The sequence below is a fragment of the Elgaria multicarinata genome, chromosome 2 (genome assembly GCF_023053635.1).
Source record: "Elgaria multicarinata webbii isolate HBS135686 ecotype San Diego chromosome 2, rElgMul1.1.pri, whole genome shotgun sequence".
NCBI classification, from domain to species: Eukaryota; Metazoa; Chordata; class Lepidosauria; order Squamata; family Anguidae; genus Elgaria; species Elgaria multicarinata.
In genome coordinates this window covers 34105314-34122118 of record NC_086172.1, presented here as the reverse complement: position 1 = coordinate 34122118, position 16805 = coordinate 34105314, and positions in this window count along the sequence as shown.

Sequence of the window (16805 nt, the reverse complement as noted above, 5' to 3'; positions counted from 1 at the left end):
AGAAGGGTATATTCTTTAAAATTATTATTCAACGTTCTGCATAACTGAGCATAAACAAAATTATGCTGGGAGTGTAAATGAGAAGGGAAACGCTGTATAAATGACAGCTTTGTTACAAAGGCCAGCACCAAGCAATAACTTATTTCTGTGTTGCAAAGGCTGCATTAGGGTAGATGAATGAGGGGAAGACAATTACATAATTGCAATGGAAAAAGAACTCAAGGTGTACAGAAAATAGAGTCTTTTGTGCAGTCTGCTCTTTGGGGAGTTGTGTGGAATGATTAATAGCTCTTTAAGAGAACTGATTTCAGACTGAAAATCTACCTCTCTGAAATAATAATAAAAAAGATAAATGTTGCCCAGATGCTCTTCTGCCTCAGCTGTAGGGTTGCCACCTTCCTTTGCTGATCAGTGCTCCTATGCCTGATGTGATGAAACTGAGTAGCAGGAGGGTTTTCTTATCACTCCCTCCCTTTGCCGCAATCCTTACAGTATGAGGGGGGTGGAATTTATTTTTCAAGCAACAATATATTGTTCCCTGTTGCAGTGAAAGTATTTTGAAATGGCTTGGTCTTGAATGAGCCATAAGAACCGTTAGCTGTACAAAAGACCTGCTATTGTGGAAGATGAAAACATTCAAAGCCCTAAACGGCTTGGGGACAGGCTATCTGAAGGATATATGTACCTGCCTGGACCCTAAGGTTATCCTCAGGCATCCTTCTCCATGATCCTCTGCCAGAGGAAGTGAGGCAGGTGGCTACCAGGAGGAGGGCCTTCTCTGCTGTGGCACCCTGGCTGTGGAAAGAGCTCCCTAAAGAGGTTTGCCTGGCACCTACACTATACTTCTTTAGATGCCAGGTGATAGGGTGACCATATTTTGGAAACCAAAAAGGAGGACAACATGGCCGCCCCATGGGGGTGTGCCCACCAACATGTCCAGCCCCCAAGGGGGCGTGCCCACCAACATGTCCAGCCCCCAAGGGGGCGTGCTCACCAGCATGTCCAGCTCCCAAAGGGGCGTGCCCACCCAAACATGGCCTTGGTCACAGGTCTGATTTCACAGCACACAATTAAGACAGACCTGTTCTACATTACATCTTAATGTTAAAATCATAGAATAGCAGAGTTGGAAGGGGCCTACAAGGCCATCGAATCCAACCCCCTGCTCAATGCAGGAATCCACCCTAAAGCATCCCTGACAGATGGTTGTGCAGCTGCCTCTTGAAGGCCTCTAGTGTGAGAGAGCCCACAACCTCACCAGGCAACTGATTCCATTGTCGTACTGCTCTAACAGTCAGAAAGTTTTTCCTGATGTCCAGATGGAATCTAGCTTCCTTTAACTTGAGCCCGTTATTCTGTGTCCTGCACTCTGGGAGGATCGAGAAGAGATCCTGGCCCTCCACTGTGTGACAACCTTTTAAGTATTTGAAGGGTGCTATCATGTCTCCCCTCAATCTTCTCTTCTCCAGGTTAAACATGCCCAGTTCTTTCAGTCTCTCTTCATAGGGCTTTGTTTCCAGACCCCTGATCATCCTAGTTGCCCTCCTCTGAACACGCTCCAGCTTGTCTGCATCCTTCTTGAATTGTGGAGCCCAGAACTGGACACAATACTCTAGATGAGGCCTAAACAGGGCTGAATGGAGAGGAAACAGTACCTCACGTGATTTGGAAGCTATACTTCTATTAATGCAGCCCAAAATAGCATTTGCCTTTCTTGCAGCCATATCGCACTGTTGGCTCATATTCAGCTTGCGATCTACAACAATTTCAAGATCCTTCTTGTTTGTAGTATTGCTGAGCCAAGTATCCCCCATTTTGTAACCGTGCCTGGAATAAATCACTGTAATAAAGTATAAGTGAGACATTCAATGTATCTGAAATTAAGTTCACTCATTCCTACTTCTGTAGCTTTTGCTGTACGTTGAAGCTTTTGCTATACTGTGTGCTCAGCTACACCAAGAAGGGTATTCCACTATGAAAGCGGTATATAAAAGTCAGGAGCCACACTATTACTTTATAGAGGTATTCAACTGGAATAGAAACCAAATGCACAGTTACAAGATGGGGGACACTTGGTTTTAATTTTTGTGAACCGCCCAGAGAGCTTCGGCTATTGGGCGGTATAAAAATGTAATAAATAAATAAATAAGTTAATTCACTAAAGAAAGATTATGTACGGAACGTAATAGTGATATTTATTTTCGGCTTGATGCTTGATGATAGTTTGGAAGGACTGAAAGAAACTAGGAGGCAGGAGTACAAAGACAGAGTCTTGTTGCAGCCAATAATATTATTAAGAGGTCCTAAATGTAAAACCTCTAAGGAAGCAGTTATACATTTAATCCCATAATAGTCAGGTTAGTGCCATCAGCCACATGGCCATCTCCCCTGCAAGGAAGGCACCCAGGCTGCTCCTTGGCTGGCTGGACGGTTTCACTTGGTGAAGCTCCCTCAGAGCCCACGCATTCAGCAGTCTGCAGGGCAACCCATCTTCTTGGAAGAGAGGGACAGGACTTGGGTGGCCACAAAACAGACCTGGCTAAGGAGGCTGACCAAATACGGGGCACCCTTGTAAAATCATAGGCCATACCCCCAAAAAACCCAGTCCTGAGAGGACCAATGCCCATGGCTGAGCAAGGTTGCTAAGTAACCATGGCATGTCTTCCATTGTGACACGTCCCCCAGCTGGGAGGCCTTCAGGAGGCCTCTGGGGGAAGCGGTCTTTGTGGGTTGTGAGGAGAGAGAGAGAGAGAGAGAGTTAGCGAGTTAGAGAGAGTTGGAGAATTGGAGAGGTATCGATCAGTGGAGAGTTTTGTTATTATTTTCATTATTTATTTATTTATATTTATTTATATTATTATATTTATTCATATTTTTTATTTATTTATTTATATTATTTATTTATATTATTTATATATTTATTGTTTATTATTTATTTATATTTATTATTAGAGTTAGTGGGAGGGACAGTGAGGGCGTTAAAGAAATATTGATTCCTTTATTTATATTTATTTATTTATATTATTACATTTAATATTATATTTATTCATATTTATTTATTTATATTATTTATTTATTATTTATTTATATTATTAGAGTTAGTTAGTTGGAGGGACAGTGAGGGCTTCTAAAGAAACATTGAATCCATAAAGATGTGAGTAACATTTTTTATATTCTGCTTCTTGCACTAAATGTGATGGTTCAGAAACCTAGGGGGACTCTCACTTTTCTTTAATGGCCACGTTAAGATTAGAGAGAGAGAGAGAGAGAGAGAGAGATGGATAGATATCTTTATTTCCAGGCAACAATAGAGATTGCTTCTTACATGGTCATAGATTCATAGGGTAGTAGAGTTGGAAGGGGCCTATAAGGCTATCGAGTCCAACCCCCTGCTCAGTGCAGGAATCCTCCCTAAAGCATCCCTGAGAGATAGCTGTCCCGCTGCCTCTTGAAAGCCTCTAGGGTGGGAGAGGCCACGACCTCCCTAGGGAACTAGATGCATTGTCGTACTGCTCTAACGGTCAGGACGTTTTTCCTGATGACCAGCCGGAATCTGGCTTCCTGTAAATTGAGCCCATTAGTCTGTGTCCTGCACTCTGGGGTGATTGAGAAGAGATCCTAGCTTTCAGGTATTCGAAGAGTGCTCCTAACCCCCCTAAAAAGCCCAGGCAAGGAGCTTGGAAGAGGCAGAAACTAGCTGCAAAGCTCAGGGGGCATGCCCTCAAGGGACCTCTGCCCCCTCCATACTGTAGACTGAAACCAAAAAGCTATTTGAAAAGGTTTTCAAGTAAGAGGTGCCCAGATGTCAGAAACCTCCTTCCCCAAACACACACAGCTGTTTGCTCAGGTTTTAGCACGCTACTTGCCCGCTGTTTAAGCTTGAAGTCAACACCGGCCCAAAGTCACCCAGTGCATTTCTTGGCTGAGTGGAGACTCGAACCCAGATCTCCTGAGTCCCAGCCCAACACTCTAACCATTACATCGCACTGATTTGTCATAACTAGTCAAATTGATTTCAATGGGTATACACTAAATATGACAGAGTCTGGCTCCAGCCAATAATGGACCTCAAATAAAACTTTTTTGAAAAAAGTCTTAGAAACCTCGTGAAAGAGAGAAAATATAATGGAAAATTCTTTCTGAAGTAGTTATACATGTTGAGCTCCCCTCCCGTATTCATGGCCCTTGGTGGGCTAACTTGGCTGTGGTGGGAGCAGTGGGCGGCTGAGTCTATCCACCCTTTCAATGTCCCACAATTCCTCAGAGGAACATGAGCTTGCAAAGGATTTGGATTAGGGATTTGAGGCAGCGGAAGGAAAAAAGAACTCCAGATATTTGGGACTTCAACTCAAAGCATCCTTGACCATTAGCTATGCTGGCAGGGGCTTCTGGGAGTTAAAGTTCAAAATACCTGGACTTCTGCCATCTGTCTGGGCCACTTGTCTTACAATGAAGCTGCTTGGGGAATACGGTCTGCAGGAGAGGCCCTTTCGGAGGGTGGCATTAACCACAGAGGCCCATGTGCCGGCCACATGTGGAAATGTTTTCTTCTGCACTGTTCCCGCGTCGAGGAATGGGTTCTCTCAAGAACTCTATTGGCCCCTGCTCCCTGGGCCTTGGTAAGGGCAAAAATACTGGCATACTTCTAAGAATCAACAGCTTGGAAACAGGGCAAAAGATGAGCAAAAGACACCCAACACATGAAAGAGAATGAGCAGCATTACTTGCAGGGAAGAAGAAATGTTTCGTTATGGGACTAGAAACCTACACCAAGCAGGATATAACAATTTGAAAACGTTTTGAAAACAGTATATGTAGTGTGTCCTGGGCCCGAAGAGTTGTCAAAACCATTATAAACTGTTTTAAAGCTGTAGTGTAGATCCTGCTCTGGTTTAGTGTTTTGTGAGTCAAGCTGGGTGGGAGGAAGAACTTCCCCTTAGAGAGAGAGAGCCCTAGATGCAAAACGGCCATCATTCTAAACGGTCAAAAACTCTCTCCCCAAGATGCTTGTGCCACCAAATGCAGGTCAGTCATGGAGATTTTCGGTGGCCTCAGCTGACTGCATTGTATGGCACGAGAAGGAACTGCAGGCCCCCTTCCTCACTTTCCCCCTTCTCTCTTTTAGGCTGCGGAAGCTGCGAACTGCCTTCTGGCCTGCCAAGGTCCAGCCAGCCAAGGCAGAGGGGAGCAGGTCTGCCAGGAGGTGTGCATCACCTGTGGCACCCCCAAGGCCCTTCTGGTGGCCCTGCTGCCGGAAGTCCAGAGTCCATCCGCTGGGGCTGAAACCTCTGAAGCAGAGGAAGGCCCTGGACCCGAGCTCCCTGCTCCGGAGGCTGGAGGCCCTGGCGGAGGACCGGAAGGCCGCATCAGAGGGTTCAGGTGAGGTGACACCCACAGCTCAGGGGAAGGGCTGGTGGAAGGAGGAGGCAGGTCTGTGGTCCAAAGGCCTGAGAGGGAGGCAGCAGCCTGCCTTTGGAAGGACTCACTCATTCCTCCTGCCATCTGCCCTGACTTCTCCCTCTATTATATCCACAGTCACAATGGCTTCAAGCACCTGGTTGCCTCCGGCCTTGACAGACGAAGAACTGGCCAAACGGCATGAGATTGTGAAAGGTTTCGTAGAAGACGTTCAGGCTGGAGAAAAGGTACAGCTACCCCCTTCCTCGCCACCCTTAACACAAAACCCTGGGTTTCCAGATCCCCCTGCACAGGTGCCGCCCACCTTGAGCCTCGGACCAGGCCCACTGCTCTTTGCTCCAGGGGGAATCCAGGAAGGCAGTTCCTGGGTTCTCGGAGTATATAAGTGTTATAAATAAATAAATAAATAAATAAATAATCTCTGCTCAACAGCTTTCAGAGCTAGTGGGGGGGGGGGGGGTTCCGACTCTCCTTCTGTTTCTATATAAACCGATTTCAGCACACCTGAGCAAATACCTATCACCAAAACCTGAATTGGGTTTTTTGTTTTCCGCCCTGACATGAAGGCCCAGAAGTGTCTTTCCATCATTAACAGCCTGATTCTTCCAATTTTCTAGGATTTTGAGAGCCTGGAGAAGCTCACTTTTCTCCAGGCCTTCATCTCCACTGCATTGGCCACCCGGGGGAGCAGGGGGTGGGCGCTGGAGCTCCCCTGCTCCAAAGACCACTTAATGAAGGCAATAGCGGTGAGTGAGATGTAGCCCCTGCAATCCAGTGGGAAGGGTGGGTGAGGAGCCCTGAAGCTCCAACCTGGGGCTTGAGAGGGCTTTGACTGTAATATTCCCCCCTTTCCCTGTTGCCCTCTCCCAGGTGGCCATGGAGACCCAGCCCGGGGCAACTCTCCCGTCCATCATCCTGGTTTGCGCCCTGAAGGCGATCTACTGTCTGAGGTATTACAGTGGCTTACAGGATCTGTCCTGGCTGGGGAATGGTGGGAGGTTTAGGCCTTTTCTCTTCCCCACCTTCCCCATTCTCTTTCGAGGTTGCTCTTGCTTACAAACTGGAGCCAAGGCAGAGATTTCCAGGTTGGATCACTGGAGGTGGCTGGGAAAGTCCCGTGATCCAATCTCCTCCTTCCAGAGGAGGAAATCCACATTGCGTTTTGACCAGATACCCTTGGCCCAGCCTGAACAACTGCCGTTCCCTCCCTCACTAGAACTGATTACTTTCCCTTTTCTCCTACCAGCCAAACCGGACCTGCATTTTCCCAGGACCTGGAGTCCGAGGTCTTACGGTTGGCTCTCCACGAGATCTTCAGCAACTCCAGGAGAGGAGCAGCCCCTCAGCATCAGGTAAATCCTGGCCAGATGCATGGGTCTTGGAGCAAAGACCATGTTCTGGGCCTGTGGTTCATGATCCCTTCTCGAACTGCCGTAGCAGAGATCAGCTTTGTGATCTGGGGGGCAGATGTCTGTGCCTCAGGGAAGGAGGGAAAGGGCTGAGTCTTTCCTCCCTTGCCCCTTCTTTGACCTAAATAAAGAGGGGGAGAGGGGTGGATGGCCAAAACATGGTTGGGCTGGAGGGAGGCGACCTTCTTGCTCCAGGGATCTTTTATGTGGGCACCTGTGCATCCATGGGTGCCACATTGCTGATTCCTGGCAGAGCCTAATTTGCTACCTTGGCAGGGGAGAGCCTTCAGTGACTACACCCTGGTCTAATGCTCTCTTTCTCTCTTTCCTTTCAGCACCTCTGCAAGCGATATTGCTATGAGACCTTTGAATTCATGCTGAGGGGTTTGCTCAGTGGAGAGCCAACCATGGGCCATGTAATATTTTTATTGGAGGTGAGTGGGGATGCAGGAAAATTTTGGTTTTGCTCACAAGACATGTGAGGACACCCAGTCGGGAGCCCCAAGTGTGAGTGGGAAGATCCTGCATGGATTCTGAGCTGCTGCTTCCCTCCACAGAACATGCACTACTGGATAAGGTCCAGGGATGTTTTGGAGAGGTGGAGGGCCCTCGTTGCAGCAACGGACCTCCTCGGGTTTGCCCTCCACCTCCGTGAATTGGCCGTGAGTATCCCCACCTGCTGGCATGGCAGCAGCCCTGAACTGGGACTGTAGGAGACTCCACAGAAGTGGACCCAAGCTGCTCTTGGAGGGAAAGGGAGCTCTTTTCTCCATATAATGAGCAGGGGTGGGGAGGAACCCGAATCAGGGCCACCGTCAGGGGGGCAAAGGGTTACAGCCCTTCCATCCCAATGCCAGGGTCCCATGGGAGTCCCCCTGAGGGCCTGTCGTACATGCAGTTTTCCAGGATGGAGGCCCATTAAGGGATGAGAGAGAGATCTATCTTGTTTTCTTTCCCTCTAGACGCCTGGAGAGCACCCGGTCCTTCTCCGGCTTGTGGAGGAAGTGAAGGAGCTCCTCCTTGATGGCAGGGAGGAGCTCCGGAAGCAAGCCGAAGAAGCCCTTCCCCTGTATGAGGAGCTGCTCCGTCTCCAGTGGGGTAAGTTGTCTAGAAAGAGTGAAGATGAGGAAGAATGCAGAGGAAGCACAGCCTTCCCTGCCCCAAGAGAATTCAGGAATGTCTGCCCCAGAACCCTGAATCCTTCAGTTTTGGGGTCAGAGATTCCCCAATAAGACCAAACGACCTCTTTCACTAATCCCACTAGTATGTCATTACTAAAAACACCTCCAATTAGTGCAGCTTTTAAATGTGACCTCTACAGTGGCCCCTGCCTTCATGTTTTAAAGCTACTCTCACTTTTCTGCTTTTCCATCCAGATGCCGTTATAATTGAGGACCTGGACTAAATCTCTTTCCAGGTCCTCAATTACACTATTTCCACTAAGAAAGCCAACACTACGGCCAGGCAAGACAGCCAGGAGATTCAAAGGGTCTTCCAGATAAAGGAAAGTGCAGAAGGTGAAGTGGAACTCTACAAGGCGAAAGTAGTGGCCAAAGGTTTTCTGCAGAAGTTTGGAGAAGACTTTGATGGAACCTTTGCCCATGTTGTGAAGTACAGAACCATCAGGATATTCCGCCAGGCAAGACAGCCAGAAGATACAAATGGGTCCTCAAGATTAAAAAAAATGCAGACCAGACATGACAAGCAGCTCACCCAGAGAAAGAGATTTCTGCCTTTGAAAAGAGTGGCTGGATACTGAAAGGGTCTGTGGACGTTAAACAAAGATCGCCAGCTAGTAGCAGCAATCCAGAACTGGTTGGCTACATGGATGCAGCTTGGGCTGGCAACAGCTCCGACCACAAATCCACACCTGGAAACTTGTTCATATATGGAGACTGGCCGGTCTCTGGGGCCAGCCAAAAACAGACCGCAGTAGATCTGTCATCCATAGAATTCGAATACATAGCAGCAGAAGAAGCATGCAGAGAATGAATGCGGCTGAAAGAGCTGCTGATACACCTTGGACTTGATGAACAGAAACCAATTCAGATTAGTGAAGAAAAACAGAGCTGTATCCAACTTTCTCAAACTGAGAAAATTGGATTAAATTACCACTTAGTGTAAAATTTCGAGAACACGGGATTACTGAGATGTATTACAGTCGAACTGCAGAGATGAGAACGGGCATCTTAACCAAGCCACTACCAAGAGAACGCTTTGAGAGTTTCTCGCTCAAGATGAAGCTTCATGGCTTTTGCAGTCGACGTTGAGAAGGGAATAGTTGCAACCTCGCCTGCAAGTTACAGGAAGGGGACAGTTTGCCATTTAGCTAGTTAATGCATGGGCATCACTAGCCATACGAACTCTATAGCCTATGCTTAGCTTCCTGTTTCCTCCTTTTCGTTCCTCACCCCCCACCCTCTGCCTTCCTCCATTGGTATGGGCACTTGCTTCCTCCATCTCCTGCCGATGTTGTAGAAAAGTACTGAACAAACTCTGCTTTGAACCCCTAAACGTTTCCTGCATATTGTAAATGCAAGAATACTCATAAGTAAAATATTTTCTAACTTTACCAAAAGAAGAGTCTTTTGTTTGTTTTTCTGCAATAGATTTGTGTGTGCCTGTGGGCTGGTAAAACTCTCTGCTTTGCTTTTGTTTTATCTCTGGTAGATGCCTCTAAATGGGAGTGGCAGCGCTATAGAAAACCCCTCATTTTCCTTCTGCTCCTGGGGGAGAGATGAGGGAGGCAGCTGTGAACCACGGGGAGAAAAACAGCCACCTCTGAACTGTGTTTCAGCCAGGCTGCTGTGGCCCCTTAGAGTGCAGCAAGACTAGAACTCACAGCATGGGTTAGCTAGATTACTCTTTCTCTCTTGTTTCTGCTGAACTGCCCAGAGAGCTTCGGCTATTGTGCAGTATAAAAATGTAATAAATAAATAAATGACCATAGTACATCTTTGAAAAATGTTTTACTCTGATAATTTAGGAATCATTTAAATCAGTTCAATACTGGTTCCTGTTGGAGAAAGGCTGGATAGCAGAATGGTTGCTGTGATGTTAAATTCTGTTCTGTGCTGATGAACAGAATGCCCTGAAGCTGGTTCAATTTAAGGGCGGGCAGACTTTTGTTGTTGTTGCTGTTGCTACCGTTAAAGAATTAGGAGTCAGACACCCTTGCTGATCTGTTTCAAATCATCCAATGATCGTCCAATAGATTCAGGCCTTCCATCTGCCCACCCCTGAACAAGCCAATAATAAAATCCACGTAACCATACTGAATACAGTGTCCCTGTAATGGCACACTGGACAATCGCTTATCATTCCTGACTTCCCAGCTTAGTAAAGAGAGAACTGCTTCTTCTACTGTGCCTCACCTATTTTTAAAATCCATTCACACGTTGGTTTATCTTATTGATACTCCCTGTTTAAACGGAAGGTTCTGGCTTGCAAACCTCCACATTCAGAGGGAGAGGGAGCAGTGGGGAGCATGGATTCCTGGATCTGCATTTGGAGCAGTGTCTCCACTCTCAGCTCCAGCAATCCCAATTATGCTATCCCCCCAGGCTCTGTCTAGGGGCCATAGGATTCCTCCCTAAAGCAGTTTAAATGATATGGTCACATTAGCAGCAGTGACGGTAATGTGTATGTGTGCGTGTGTGTGTGTTGCTGTATGAACACAAACACACACCCAGAGAGAGGAAAGATAATGCAATATCCAGGCATTGGTGCTGTCGAAAATGCATCGAAAGTTAAATTGGCATAATTGTCTACAAAAGAGCAACAGGGATTTCTAGCAGCTGGGGATCTGGATCATAAAACTCAGATTGTGTTTCCGTAAACGCGCGCCACCTGCACCGTCCTTGTGACCAACCCGGAGGCTGATCAAAAAACTCTCATTATCTGCCATGAAACAGACTCTGGGTGAAACAGGCCTGCCCAACTTGCCACCTCTCAAGCCAAACCCACCGGATTCCTGCCACCCCCACCCCGTAAACTGGGCTTTTGCTGTCCAACGCCGAGAGGTTGTAATCATTTTGTTGGCCAATGAATTGTGCACGTAAAGAGGGAGTTAAAAGAGCCTGTGCTGCAGTCTACTCAGGAACACTTCCCGCATGGCGATTTCTCAGTGATTAAGACCCAACCAATTGCTTTTCAGCCCATGCAGGTGGGAAACCAAGTGCTTATTGGTTGTCTGCACTCTTTCTCGGCATCATAGTCTGGAGGCTCAGCGTCACCTCAAAGAGGGCTTTGAATCCAGTGAGACACTTGTCGGCCAACTCCAGGGAGGTCCCTCAGGAACCTCTGATGCCTCCCCCAAACCCAAGGACTCAGCCCTCCCATTGACCTCAGGTTCCAAGGCTCTCTTGCCAAGAGCATCTCAGGTCCCTTTAGTTAGAAGGACCTTAGGGCTGCAGAAATGAGCATGGGCCCTTTAAGGCTGCAGTCAGTATCCACTGGGAGGTGGAGCTTCTGAGAGACCTGAGCAGATGAGCCTACTTGAGCCCTCCGTTGTTGCTTGTCCCTAGCCGGAACAGCAGCAGCTTCCCTTGTTGGAGCTACCCCAGTTTAGCAGAGGAGGAAGAGGAAGAGGAAGAAGTAGAAGAAGAAGAAGAATGCTGTCCAAGGTGCTAGTAGTCTCTGCCTTGTTATGCCCTTGTTCACTGGGCTGAAGTACTGACTGAACATAACCTTTGCCTTCCTAGCTGTAGCTTCCTTCTACCAGAGCCTCTTTGAGCACCTAACTGACCAGCAGGCCGCTTCCCCCAAGGCTACCCAGGTCAGTGGGGAGGGTACTTCTTGTTCACCCATTGCCAGATGCTCCTGCTCTTTGAGTGGCAGTGCTGCTCCCACAATTTTTTTGAGTTATTCTATTTAAAATACTCAGGACAGAAACCCTCCCAAAGTGTCTTACAGCAATAAAATGCGTAAAATAAATACAGTTAAACTATGAGTAGTGACAAAAACATAAACACAATAAAATAGCAGCAAAACAACAATAACAGCCAACAATAACACCAGAAACAACAACAATAGCAATAATGCGTTCCCAAGACCTTCTTAAAAGCTTGAAGTGATGGAGCATGGCAGACCTTCAATGGGAGCCCGTTCCAGAGGTGTGGGGCCACGGCAGAGAAGGCCCTCTCACATTTATTTATTAATTTGGAATATTTATATACCGCTCCGGTAGATCTGTTCATCCACTGATTTTTAGGAATTTTTTAAAAATTAAGGTTTTAAAATTATTATTTTTTAAATCGTCATTTTTAAAGATAAAGTGATGAAACTTTGCACCATGAAAGGACTTAGGTAGAGCTTTAGCCACACCAAATTTGAAAGAGATCCGTTCATCCATTGATTTTTTAGGATTTTTTTTAAAAATGAGGTTTTAAATTTTTTTTTTTTAAACTGTCATTTTTAAGATAAAGAGCTGAAAGTTGGCACCATGATAGCTTTTAGGTAGAGCTTTAGTCATACCAAATTTGAAACAGATCTGGGGCCAGTAGCAAACCCTGTTAACAACAACAGCAGCTTGCAATGAGTGAAGATACAGTCAGAAAAAATATTTGAGGGAAGGGGAGAATGTAACACTTTTTATACTGTTGTTTTTATACTGTTTTTATGTTTTTTAAATTTTTGTATACTTTTAATGTTTACTATTTTTAATTGTTGTAAACCGCCCAGAGAGCTTCGGCTGAGGGGCGGTATATAAATGTAATAAAATAAATAAATAAATAAATAAATAAATAAATAAATAAATAAAATAACACAAAGAGTATAGCAAAAGCTTCAAAGTACAGCAAAACCTACAAAAGTAGGAGTGAGTGAAGTTAATTTCAGATACATTGAATCTCTCACTTGTTCTTTATTTCAGTGATTTTAACATTAAGATGTTATGAAGAAGAGATTTGTCTTAAATGTGTGCTGTAAAATCAGACATGTGACCAAGGCTATGTTCGGGTGGGCACGCCCCCTTGGTGCTGGACACGTCCCCTTGGGGGCAACCATGTTGTCCTCCTTTTTGTTTTCCAAAATATGGTCACCCTACTCACACTGCCAGCACACCTGCATGCACACACACACTCAGCATCACTCACTCAAAAAACATGCATACATGCATTCACTCAAAGACATCATGCACTCACACACAAACACACAAACTTCAGTCTCTTACCTCCTCCTGTTGCTGCTCCTGCTTGCTGCTGCTTCTGCACCGGGGGGGGGGGGGGCTGGAGGCTGCGTTGCTGGAAGTTCCTGCACGCAGCCCCCAAGCACTCACTACCCACCCCACACGGCGGCCATCTTGAATCTCGCCCAAACTCACGCGAGATCTCAGCTGCTGGCTGGGTCCCAGCCAGCTGCCGAGATCTCGCGTGATTTCAGGAGAGATTCAAGATGGCCGCCACCACTCACTAGGGAAATTTAGGCCTGGTAAGTTGGGGTTTATTAAGGCTCCCCCGGCTTCCGTTGGGGCCGGACAAAAGGGGGGGGAAGGTATTTCCATCCGGACGCAGATTCCCCCCCCCCGTTTCCTGGGCGTGTCCGGACGAATCCGGACGTTTAGTCACCGTACCAGGTGAAGACCTTTTTATTTTCTCAGCATTTCAACAGTCTAGTAACTTAATTTTTAACTTTATTGTTTTAAATTTGTATTTTAAATCTGTATTAATTTCTGCATTGCTGCTTGATTTTACCCTGGTTGTGTTTTTGTATTGCATTTTATATTATGCTTTTATACTGGTTGTTTTATATTTTGAATGGTTTTTGTGGTTTAAATTTTTGTTTTTGTTTTTGTTTTTTTCTACATTAATTATACATACAACATTACAATAATAAAAAATTAAAAAAACATCAAACATCTGCTACATACATATTGAATAAACGTTGAGTACATATATGTTGAATAGTTATTACCTATAAATTATCATACTACAACATAATCATTCTTAACATAAAAGTGCACCCCCCACCTCGGGATCTATTCCTGATTCCAAAATCTTATCGTTTCTTCTGCTGGCGGTTTCCCACTTCCCTTAGTAAACACAAATATTAGGAACTGTTTCCAGATTCCTTCAAACTCATTTATTTTAGTTATGCCTTTTCTCCACTTAATATTACAAGTCAATTTATCATTAATAGCTATATCCCATACTTCTTTATACCATTCTTCAATAAAATATTCCCCTTGAATCTTCCAGTTCCTAGCTACCATCAATCGTGCTGCAGTCAGCAAACTCGATATCAACTCTTTAATTTCTTTCCCACATTTTAAATCTTCAAATAGTGACAGTAATGCAATCTTTGGTGTTTGATCTATTTTCATTCCCACTATTTCTTCAATTTCTAAAAACACCATCTTCCATAATCTTTGTACATATTTGCATTCCCACCACATATGTAAATACGTTCCTATTTCCCCACAACCTCTCCAACAATTTGCTGAGTATTGCTCATTTATCTTATTCAATCTAATCGGGGTTAGGTACCACCTCCACAAAATTTTAAAATAATTCTCTTTTATTCTCACTGACATACTTCTCAACACTCTTTGTTTCCACAGTCCCTCCCAGCTCTGTCGCCCTATTTGTACCTTCAAATCTGTCTCCCTGGTTTAAATTTTTGTAAACCGCCCAGAAAGCTTTGGCTATTGGGCGGTATAAAAATGCAATAAATAAATAAATAAATAAACAAATAAAATGAAAACTGCTAGAACTGGTTTATGACATGGATTAACAAAGTGCCCTGCGCTTTTGGACTCTTCTTGATGGTACAGCAATGAGGACTGCACTTCAAAATTGAGCCATGGGCCATTGCTCAGCATGAGGCAGCTTCCTATGTTCTTTGAATACTTTTCTTCCAGCTATTGCTCTGTATTGCCCTAGAGTTTTCCTTCTGGGCAAGTAATGATTTGGGGACTGAAGTAGTAACAGCTACCCCCTATACACTTGAACCATAAAACATGAGCAGCTAAGAGCAAATTGCTAATGCAGCATAGCTGGGTTAGGAGTTTCATAGTATATATTCTGCAATTCCCCAAAACGGCTTCTACCCACACCATGTCTGCAAACATTTATTTATTTATTTATTTATTACATTTATATCCCACCTTTTTCCTCCATGGAACCCAAGGCGGTCTTCCTCCTCTCCATGTTATCCTCGCAACAACAACCCTGTGAGGTAGGTTGGGCTGAGAGTCTGTGACTGGCCCAAAGTCACCCAGTGGGTTTCCATGGCTGAGTGGGGATGGATTTCCCAGTCCAGCACCTTAGCCGCTACACCACACATTGCAGAACATCATGGCATTTTGCTCCTTTCTCCCCACCCAAACAAGAGGAGGCATTTCCAACACTACGCTTTGAATGTACACACCTCATCGACCTCGAATCCTGTCAGGCACAGAGCTGCCAATGTTGTGAGAAGAAAAGGTCAGTCAGATGAGGGCGACCATATGGAAACGAGGTCAGGGCTCCTGTATCTTTAACGGATGTATAGAAAAGGGATTTTCAGCAGGTGTCATTTGTAAGCATGCCACACCTGGTGGAACTCCATCTTCATCGTAACAGTTAAAGCTGCAGGAGCCCTGCCCTCTCTCGACCAGATACAAAAGAGGGCAGGGCTCCTGCAGCTATAATTGTTGTGATGCAGAGGGAATTCCACCAAGTGCTGCATGCACACAAATGACACCTGCTGAAAATCGCTTTTCTCTACAACCGTTAAAGATACAGGAACCCTGTCCTCCTTTCCATATGGTCACCCTAGTCGGTCACAAAGGATTCTGTGTCCAAGACAGGAAGAAAGCATTGTAACTTTAGCTCTGCCGGCAGGTTCTATCTATCGGTAGATCCAGATAACCCTGTTATTCACATCACAATTGCAATTATTACAATTGGTTGGCACATGGTAATCTGCTGCAAAATGAGTTTTTTTAAAAAAAAACTTTTAAAAGCTATAACTGTCAATGGGAATAAAGCACCCACATAATGAGATTTTTACAGTGTGACTAGGTTGTTTAACAAGGCCACTGAATTCTCCCTGAATTGTCAAGGGCTTGAACTCTGTTTAAATTAAGAAGAGGAGGGGGAGAAAAATCTGCTGAGGCACCACAACATTCACATGCCGTTGTGATTAGCACAGTATAATAACAGGGCCGGGCAAAGATGGTAATAGGCCCGGGCCAGATAGGAAATGTAGGCCTCATTTCAAACTGCTCATTAAGTATTTTTTAATCAGTTCTAAATGCATATGAACCAGAACGATTTATAAAAAAAGGTAATGGCAAGCACTTTCATTCAAGATGTATATAAGACATCACTTCTTCACATTCAGAAGTGCTTTATGTGCTTTTCTTTGGGCAAATTCATCAACAGCAACAGAAAAATCAAGCAACTTTGCCCAGGGGGATTCGGAGTAGGCCCCCTCAAAATCATAGGCCCATGCCAACTGGCCCCCCTCTGCCCAGCCCTGTATAATAAACATGTTTCTCCCCTGTTCAAAAACAGAGGTGATATTCAAATATAACCAAGTTAAAACACATCTGGTGTTCATCTACTTTCCAGGAATGCCAGGTTTGTAAACTCTCCCATGACAGCAATGGCAGTTTTACCTTTGGCCTGGGCCACACGGTGTTCTATCACGTTATATAAAACCTGTTTTAGTTCTGGTTACAAAATATAGTTTGGCTGGGGGTTGGGTTGGGAGGGCAATAATTATTATGTGACAGGAAAACATGCTTTTTTGAATATTCTATTTTGGGAGGCACTTCAGCTGCAGGGTGCCAAGGAGAAAATACTATCCCTGCTTATCTGGGAGCAGCAGATATTCATAATGACATACTTGTGGATATCTCTTTGTCCTCACAGCCCTGCTCTTGAGGCAGAAGATATTGCTAATATTATTACTACAGCTTTGCCGTAAATCACTAGTCAGAGATTTCAATCCAGGCAAACCAGTCTTCTCAACAGACCTCTTGGTTCAAGTCTT